The sequence below is a fragment of the Aristolochia californica genome, unplaced genomic scaffold, assembly GCF_029961685.1.
Source record: "Aristolochia californica isolate CCGP_79_NKW_82.1479 unplaced genomic scaffold, dmAriCali1.0.hap1 SCAF_344, whole genome shotgun sequence".
NCBI lineage: Eukaryota > Viridiplantae > Streptophyta > Magnoliopsida > Piperales > Aristolochiaceae > Aristolochia > Aristolochia californica.
This window is the reverse complement of record NW_027182042.1, coordinates 17,501-26,407: the sequence shown is the minus strand read 5'-3', so window position 1 is coordinate 26,407 and position 8,907 is coordinate 17,501. Positions and strand designations below refer to the sequence as shown.

General features: G+C 35.6%; 3 non-coding genes across 3 annotated transcripts; 2 read left to right on the top strand and 1 right to left on the bottom strand.

The window, feature by feature from the left end:
- The first annotated feature begins 2,920 nt into the window (after positions 1-2,920).
- TRNAC-GCA (transfer RNA cysteine (anticodon GCA)) lies at positions 2,921-2,992 on the top strand. The gene has a single exon. It is a non-coding gene; the product is annotated as a tRNA-Cys (tRNA).
- A 3,566-nt stretch (positions 2,993-6,558) lies between these two features.
- On the bottom strand, positions 6,559-6,632 carry TRNAD-GUC (transfer RNA aspartic acid (anticodon GUC)). The gene has a single exon. It is a non-coding gene; the product is annotated as a tRNA-Asp (tRNA).
- Positions 6,633-8,029: 1,397 nt separating this feature from the next.
- TRNAT-GGU (transfer RNA threonine (anticodon GGU)) lies at positions 8,030-8,101 on the top strand. Its single transcript has one exon. It is a non-coding gene; the product is annotated as a tRNA-Thr (tRNA).
- Positions 8,102-8,907: the final 806 nt, after the last annotated feature.

Below are 8,907 nucleotides of genomic sequence, written 5' to 3'. Positions count from 1 at the left end.
TATAGCAGAAACCCCCGAATCTAGAGCCGCTTGGCGTTCCAACCCAGTTCCAACAATACACTTCTCGGACCGAGAAAGCGGAACTGCTTGGCGCTGCATATTAGAACTCATTAAAGCCCGATTCGCATCATTATGCTCAATAAAAGGAATGAGGGAAGCTCCAATAGAAAAATATTGGAAGGGAAAAATGCTTCGAAGATGAATCTGTTCCCATGCAATAGTCAGGAATTCTTGACGGTATCGAACTGAACAACCTGTTCTTCTTGAATATCCTGGTTCAAGGCCAAAGAATTTCCTGTCGCTACCATATAGTATTCATCTATACTTGGTGCTAAATAAACCACCAGTACCTCTTAGATCTCTCAGATATCTCATAAAATGGACTCTCTATAGACCCCCAATAACCAATCCTCGCATGAATAGCTAAGGACCCAATAAGTCCAACATTGATCCCTTCGGACGTGTCAATTGGACAAATACGTCCATAATGACTAGGGTGGATATCCCGTATCCGAAAACTAGCAGTTCGACCAGTTAATCCTCCAGGACCCAAATAACTCAATTTTCGCCCATGAACTATTTGTGTCAATGGATTCGTTCGATCCAAAACTTGAGATAAAGGGTGTAATCCAAAAAAGGATTCATAAGTAGTTGTTAATGGAGTTGAAGTTACCAAATTCTGAGGAGTCGGTATTAATTTATACCTGATTGCTCCACATATAGTTCCTCGAACCACATTTTCTAAACGAACCAGAGCCAAACCCAATTGATCCTGTAACAGATCTGCTACAGAACGAATACGTTTATTTTTCAAGTGATTCATATCGTCAAGTGTGCCCATTCCAAATTTCATTCCGATCAAATGATCCGCAGCAGCCAATATATCTCGTGGTAACAAAAATGTATTGTTCTGAGGTATATCAAGATTCAGTCTCCGGTTCATGTTTCGTCGACCAATCCTTCCTAATTCACATCTTTGTTGAAAAAATGTCTTTTGTAATTCCTTACATAAGGACTCCGAAAATACTGGATCCCCACCTACACACGCAAATTGTTGATAAAACTCCAAAATGGCATTTTCCCTTGACCCGATCTTTTTTTTTTCCTTTTCATTCAGGAAAGACAAGAAAATTTCAGGGTAGCAAGCATTATCCAGAATTTCTCTTAGATTCGACCCCATAGCTGATAGTAGAACTAGAATAGATATTTTTTGTTTCCTACTCACGCGGGCCCATATTCTTGCTTTTCTATCAATCTCTAATTCTGACCTTCCTCCCCAATCTGATATTATTGTGCCGGTATAGACAGCAATTCCGTTATGGTCCAATTCTGAACGGTAATAAATACCGGGGCTTTGCAATATTTGATTGATCACAATCCTGTATATTCCATTTACTATAGAGGTTCCCAGGGAATTCATTAGAGGAATATTTCCAATAAATACGGTTTGCTCTTGCATATCTCTACCGGGTTTCCAAATTAATCCTGCGGGTACATATAATTCAGAAGAATACGTGAGTGATTCATACACAGCATCTCTCTCTTTTATCAAGGGTTCCACCAATTGATATGTTTCCACAAATAATTGAAATTCTATTTCTTGATCTGTATCTTCAATTTTTGGAAACTTATGAAGTTCTTCGGTCAAGCCCTGATCAATGAACCTACAAAATCCTTCAAATTGTATCTGACTAAATCCAGGTATTGTAGACATTCCCTCATTTTCATCCCGGAGCATCTTAATTAAGTTTCCCATTTATTGAAAAAATCCCATTATTGGTTAAGTCTTTATCGAACCATATAGATCGATCGAGCAATGATGGAATGTATATTCTTTTTACTGAATCACATGAAATTTTATCCAATTCCATAGACCTATGAAATTGGCATAGACGGAGGAATAAAGAGAGATAATTTTCGACGGATCCAAATGGAGATGGATTAATAAAACATTCCTTGAAACAAAATTCTGCCCCTTAGCTTAGACTGATGGAGTCTTGTATAGAATATACAAATGGATCCAATTTCTACCTGTTATTATGATATTACGATAAGATTGGGTATCAGAAATAAGATTGGGTATCAGAAATAAGATTGGGTACCAGAAATAGATTCATGATTTGATCCATTCTCTATGAATGAGATAAAGACAGAATAATCCGGAACAGTATCGAGTTGGTTTTTATTTTAGCACTTAACTTATTTCATTGATTCCACCATTGTTCAAAAAAGGATTCACAGAGAAGAGGGAGCTCTTGTTAGTGTTAGTAGAATTAGTAGAATACGATTGAAGTGCGTAAAGGGCATTGTATAAGTATATCCAGATATAGCTATCTAGTTATCTGCATATCCCCTCTTTTCGGGGTGCTATATGCGAATTTCCAATTTAGATTCAACTTATTCAATAGAAAAATATTCAATGCAAAATTCAAGCACGACAATTCCCTATAAGATAAGGTGGATAGGACTAGGTATGCGTGTAACAATTTATGTTCGAGGGTTTACATATACACATATATGTTGTTATAATTGAAATTGAAAACAATTGATACTGATTAGTCGTGTATCAACTTTTTTGTTTTCTTATGTTATTAATTTAATTATTAAGGTAAGGAAAGAAAACGTTAGATCAAAATCCAAGAACTGTTCATGAATTCACAGGAAATAATTAATGGCTCCAATTTACTCTGAATTTTGGACTCTGTGCCTAGAAATATCTTTTTTCTGTTTCAATATAAAAAAAAATATTATGTTTTGAAACACTATACAATCAAGAGAACCCTGGACCCAGGGATCCCTTTTGGAAAGGGATAAAGAAACCCGTTTTAAAAATCCAACTCAAACCAAAAAAAGGTTGAGTAACCCCCCCCCCCCAAAAAAAAAAAAAAAAGAAAGAGTTAGGTCTATTTTGGATCATTTTGGCGGCATGGCCGAGTGGTAAGGCGCGGGACTGCAAATCCCTTTCTCCCCAGTTCAAATCCGGGTGTCGCCTGATCAACAAAAGAAAAGCTTCGGAATACCTTATCCTTCTATGCTAATAGAACTCACATATGCTAATAGAACTCACAAAATTCTTGCCTGACAGAAGCATGACTAGGGTTGTAGATACTGTATTTTAAGAATACAGAGGTTCTATAAAAAAAAAAGACTTGAATTTTTATCATTTGGTTATGGTTAAAATCGGGTATCAATATGAAAAAAAACCGATTTATGACTGATTACTGGTTGGTTCGGGCTATTTCTTTGTATTTGATTTATCAATCGAATCGATAGTAAAACTGAAATTGTGAGATTCAGAACTACGAAAGTCAGATACCTAAAATCGGGGTAGCCGAAGGAAAGGGGGTTCGGTTCCTAAATGTAAATCCAATCCTTGCTTCTATTCTAGGATCTGAGGGAGATTATAGGAAGCACTATCAATACTTCCTAATTACCCTACCTTACTAGGGTGGTGCCCACTGACTGAGTCTTGAATTAAATTGGGTAGGTTGGTGGGGAATCAAATTGGGAGTTGCGGAAAGGGCTAAGGATAGTTTGTATTTTGTATCCAGACTCACGAGAATCCCTGAGTACTTACTCAGGTATCCAATCAATATTGGATTGGATGGGTAATCAACTCTTAACTATAACTATTATAGTTATAGAATAACTAACTATTCTATATCTATATTATAGAATATAGAATCTAATTTTCTAATAAAAGTTGAAAAATACTTCTCCGTTTTTTGTAACACCCTGCCAAGAACGTAATGGGGTGTCCCCCGATTGTTTCACAGAAAGAAACAGAGACAGTAAGACTTGGGGGGTAGATAGAGGTATGTGATAGATAGTTAAGATAGTTATCTTTTACATCTTTATGGTATATATATATATTCTATTTATATTCCATTTTTTTTTCTTATGCTTATGAAAGCTAACAAAACAAACAATGGGTCTTACTATTCCTACATCTTTCATTAGTAACATTCCTTTAAGATCTCCAAGGGTAGTTGTATATCTTGCTTTTGCTTACTGCTTTCCGATTCGACCGGAGATCCTTGTAATTAGAGTATAGGAACTCTTGTATTCATTGGATTGGTTCATCAATAGCGTTAGAGCAAAATGCCATTTTGACTCTGCACCATTGATTCCACTATTATTAGTGATTAATAATGGAATAATTCCTTCATATTCATAGAGATCGGGGAGATAATTTACATGGATATAGTAAGTCTCGCTTGGGCTGCTTTAATGGTGGTCTTTACGTTTTCCCTTTCACTCGTAGTATGGGGAAGAAGTGGACTCTAGGGGTACTACTAATTAAGTTGAGTAATCAAATTGGATCAATGGTGCTTATGTTTAATGGACCGTTCCGCGAAGCGTTTTAAGATAATCCATTTCAAAAATTCTAGGGTAATCCAGTAATATATGAACAATGATCTTTCGATCAATATTTGAATGATTTGATTCTGATGTTGTTCGTATTTCGAAACTCAAAGGAATGCGCATGATAGGAAATTTTTCCAGCCGAACTCTTCCTATTCCTAAATATAATATTCGATTTCGATGAACCCGCTCTTACCATAATTATGGATATTACAATGAGGAGCAACCAACCCCTATTTTTTTATTTGTTTTTCCCTCTTGACTGTTCAAAGAGGAAGTACTGCTACTATTACGTGGATACGTACTTTCTACTGGAGATGCCATAGACGTAGTGGTTGTTCAAAGGGGTACTACGCATAATAAGATCTTGCGTCGGGTGATCCGTGCTCACTTAAGTTTTATACTTCTAGGAATCCTATTTATGCTTTATTGACTCACCTCATGTCATGGCTCAAGCATGAAAAATGGGTGGTGTTTACTACTTATACTTATTTTTCAAATCCGAAGAAGTGACTATAGAACTCCGTGGGGTATCTGTTAACGGCCCAATCAATTACTTCATTTATATGGATAGATATTGTATCTAGTCTATATCAAACCCATCCATTTTTTGAATTTATACAATACAACTTTATACATGCAATACAATATTTTTACAATATAATAATAGATAGTGTGGTAGAAAGAACTATATGAACCTTTCTACTACACCATCTATTATACTGTTGATTCCAGTTCTCTAATTTCATTTAAGACTTGGAATTGGAATCCCTTTTATTTCGTCAATCATTGATAAGAGCTAATAAGTCAAGTTTAATTCTAATCATTTTGACTGACTGTTTTTACGTAGATGATAAGTAAAAAAGCAGTAGGAACTAAAATGAACAGCGCAGTCGCAATAAATGCGAGAATATTGACTTCCATAATCTCATCGTTTTTTTTTGCTTCGCAATAACTCGGGATCTAATCCCATAGAAAAAAAAAAATAAAAATAAAAAGATTTCTCCTGTAAATTCAATGGGTGCATCCTGATGGTTGATACTGAATCGGATCAATATTCAATATTATATTATGAATATGAATAACAATATCTGATCTATTAAATCGATTCATCGTCGAGAATTGAATAGTATAACATAGGAAGATCTTTTATCCATACCGAATCAAAAATGGGATTCCTGATCTAATCAAGAATCCCATTGAATTTCTCATCTTTTTTTTTTTCATTCTTTAGTTTCTAAAATCTATCATCTTCTTTATAAGAATCATCCGACGAGGTATCATCTGACCTGTGTTCTGTTGCCGGCCTTCCATTGGTAACAGACCTAAACAGTAGGAGTGAAATGGAAAGGGGGAGGAGTTAAGCTCGAAGCGAAGTTTTCGTAATGATCTAATCCTCCTGGAAGGCAGAGAAATGTGATAAAGGTATGGGTATGGGATGGGTCTCGATATAAAAAAAAAGATCTAATATTCCGACAAATTCTTTCTTTATTGATTTTTCTCCTTCTTCGATGAAACCCTAAAATAAAAATATATATTATATAAAGATAAAGAAAATAAAGAAAAAAAAAATGATTCATTCCCCCTGTGGAAAAGAAACAAAAGGGACGGATCATTGTTTGATCCTTTACTTTATATTAAAAGTAAGGACCCTCTTTTTCCTTGGATTGGGACTGAAAGCTAAATTCAGCATGCAATTTGAATAAGAATAAGATAGATAGATTGTTTTTAATTACTTTACTAATTGAGATTGCACAAAATCGTATCTCGAAAACACGAAAACAAAAGGGAGTAGGTTTAATAGTACTCTGCTGCCCGAGTAACTATGTTACTAAGTTAGTTAATTGTGTATCGTAGAATAAACGAGTACAATTTGTATATGTACTCCCTGGAAACGTATGGGTACTCTGTACCCTATTCCATTTCATGGATCAGAAGCAATTGAAAAAGTCAAACCAGTGGGTCTCTCTTGGAATCCCCAGTATGGCGATACCTACGACTACGTATGCCTCTCCCCCAGCAATCGGTACTAGTTCAAATAATTGAAATTCCCGTCTTTGTCCGATGAGAAATTCGAAACGAAAAACAAAATAAAAAAAAATTAAGGATCCCCGCAGGAAATTCAATCCTGTCCCGGGCCCCCTCCTCACAGAAAATGGGAAGATGAATTGATGGATTCATCGGATCCGAGGTCGGGACTGACGGGGCTCGAACCCGCAGCTTCCGCCTTGACAGGGCGGTGCTCTGACCGATTGAACTACAATCCCAGGGTGAGGTATACAGCATGCATATATGTATTCTTATGCTTTCATTCGTTTCGTTTCTATTTACGAGAAATATTCTCGTGTTGTAAAAGAAACACGACTGATATACTGATATCCACATGGATACGGACTAGAGTAAGAATGACACAGATTACTGGTAATCCTACTAATATATTGAGAATCTATTTTTCAATGGAAAAAGGACTCTTTTTTTCTTTACTACCTTTGCAACAAATTGGGAATCTAGATCTTTAGACAGATCAGAAGATGTGAGAAATTGGAAAGAAACCAAGGGGTATTGTAGAAAAAATGGACCCTTTATCCCTATATATTTTATTCCCATATATCCTTAGAATACTTTTAGAATTTTAGAATATATGGGGCATTCTAAATATCTAAATAATGGGCATTTCTGGAGGACAAATTTGGTTATCATGGATCGGCGAATTAGTGGGCCGAGCTGGATTTGAACCAGCGTAGACATATCGCCAACGAATTTACAGTCCGTCCCCATTAACCGCTCGGGCATCGACCCAGGAAGAACAAATTCTGGGCTTATTGATAATCCATGATCAACTTCCTTTCGTAGTACCCTACCCCCAGGGGAAGTCGAATCCCCGCTGCCTCCTTGAAAGAGAGATGTCCTGAACCACTAGACGATAGGGGCATACCTGCCCGATCGCCATCATACTATGTTCATAGTATGAGCAGTTTTTTGGAATTGTCAATATAATGTAATGTATAATTATAATGGGATGACTAGATCCGAAAAATCTTTCCTGCTTCTACGATTCCATAGAATTTTTGATTTTAATTCATGAAATGAACCATCCCGTCCTATATCCTATATATATATAACGAAGTATGGGATCCCCTCAGGAAATGATTTGTTCGACAGACAGAAAAGGTAAGTCAAACCTTTCTTCCATTTTGACTCATCGACTCACTCATCGTTAAGATGGGATATAACCTATCTTTATCTCACACTAATACTAAGCCAGGAAATTAAAAAACGATAGAATGCTTTTTTTGATCGATTCAAAAAGATGATGTAGAACTGGTAAATCAGGGAAGGGATTCGCTGAAATATTTTGAATCGATGTCAGATTCGTACATGTATCAATCAAGTGAATCTCATCTGGATGGGTCAATAAAAGCAAAGCAATTAGTATAGGCCCGGCCCTGAAAGAATTCATTGCATTACCATTGCTATTTATCAAATATACAAAAGAAAATAATCATTTTTTTTTTCATAGAATCTCATAGGTATAGGTAAATCAAATTTCTTGTTCCTGAGTGAATCCCTATGCATACATGTATATATGTACATATAGTAAATATATGGATCATGTAGTAGACTCATAGCAGCGAGTGGCTTCTTCCTGAATTGAATAAAACGGGCCCTTTTAACTCAGTGGTAGAGTAACGCCATGGTAAGGCGTAAGTCATCGGTTCAAATCCGATAAGGGGCTTTTTTCATGAAGCTCCAGTTTGCAGTCTTAGTGTTCATTATTCAGCAGAGAAAAGAGAGATTTTTTATATTTATTTGTAATATAATAAATATATCTAAGGTAACTGCCCACATAATGAGTTATTATTTATTATTCAAAATAAATTATAGAATGAGTTATAGGTACAAAGTTGAACATTTGTTCATTATGATGATAAGTAATTGCCCTAATCTTATTAGGGGGACCGCTATGTTGTCATTACAGGGTATACTTCTCCTCATTTTTCATTATTCCTGTTTTTTTGGTCCTGGTACATATATATTTTAGATACCCAATTCAGATTATGAATCAGCAAACCAAAACATTCCGACTTCTCCACTGTTCCAATAAAATACTGTTCCAATAAAATCGATCGGAAAAGAAAATTTAGAAATCAATAAAATAAAAAATAAGTGGACCTGACCCATTGAATGGTGACTATATCAGCTATTCTTATATTAAAAAATATTCATATTCAATAGAGATTAAATTGTGGAAGCCGGGCCTTTTTTTTATTTCCTTGGACCACGCAAGAATTTGTCGATATTTCCGATTGAATCTTCTTGTTCCTAGATGACCCATAGGAATAAATCGCCCATCCCTTTCCTCCACAAAGAAATGTTTATTCCGAGTCACAAGAACAGTCTATTTTTCAATATCTTTTTTTGGTTCCAGAAAAAGATCGGTTTATATCCATATAGGACTTAGATATAGATATCGGGTCACATAACTTCATGTATCAAATATTTCCATATGGATGCATCAGATATTTTTGTTCCGCTAATGTA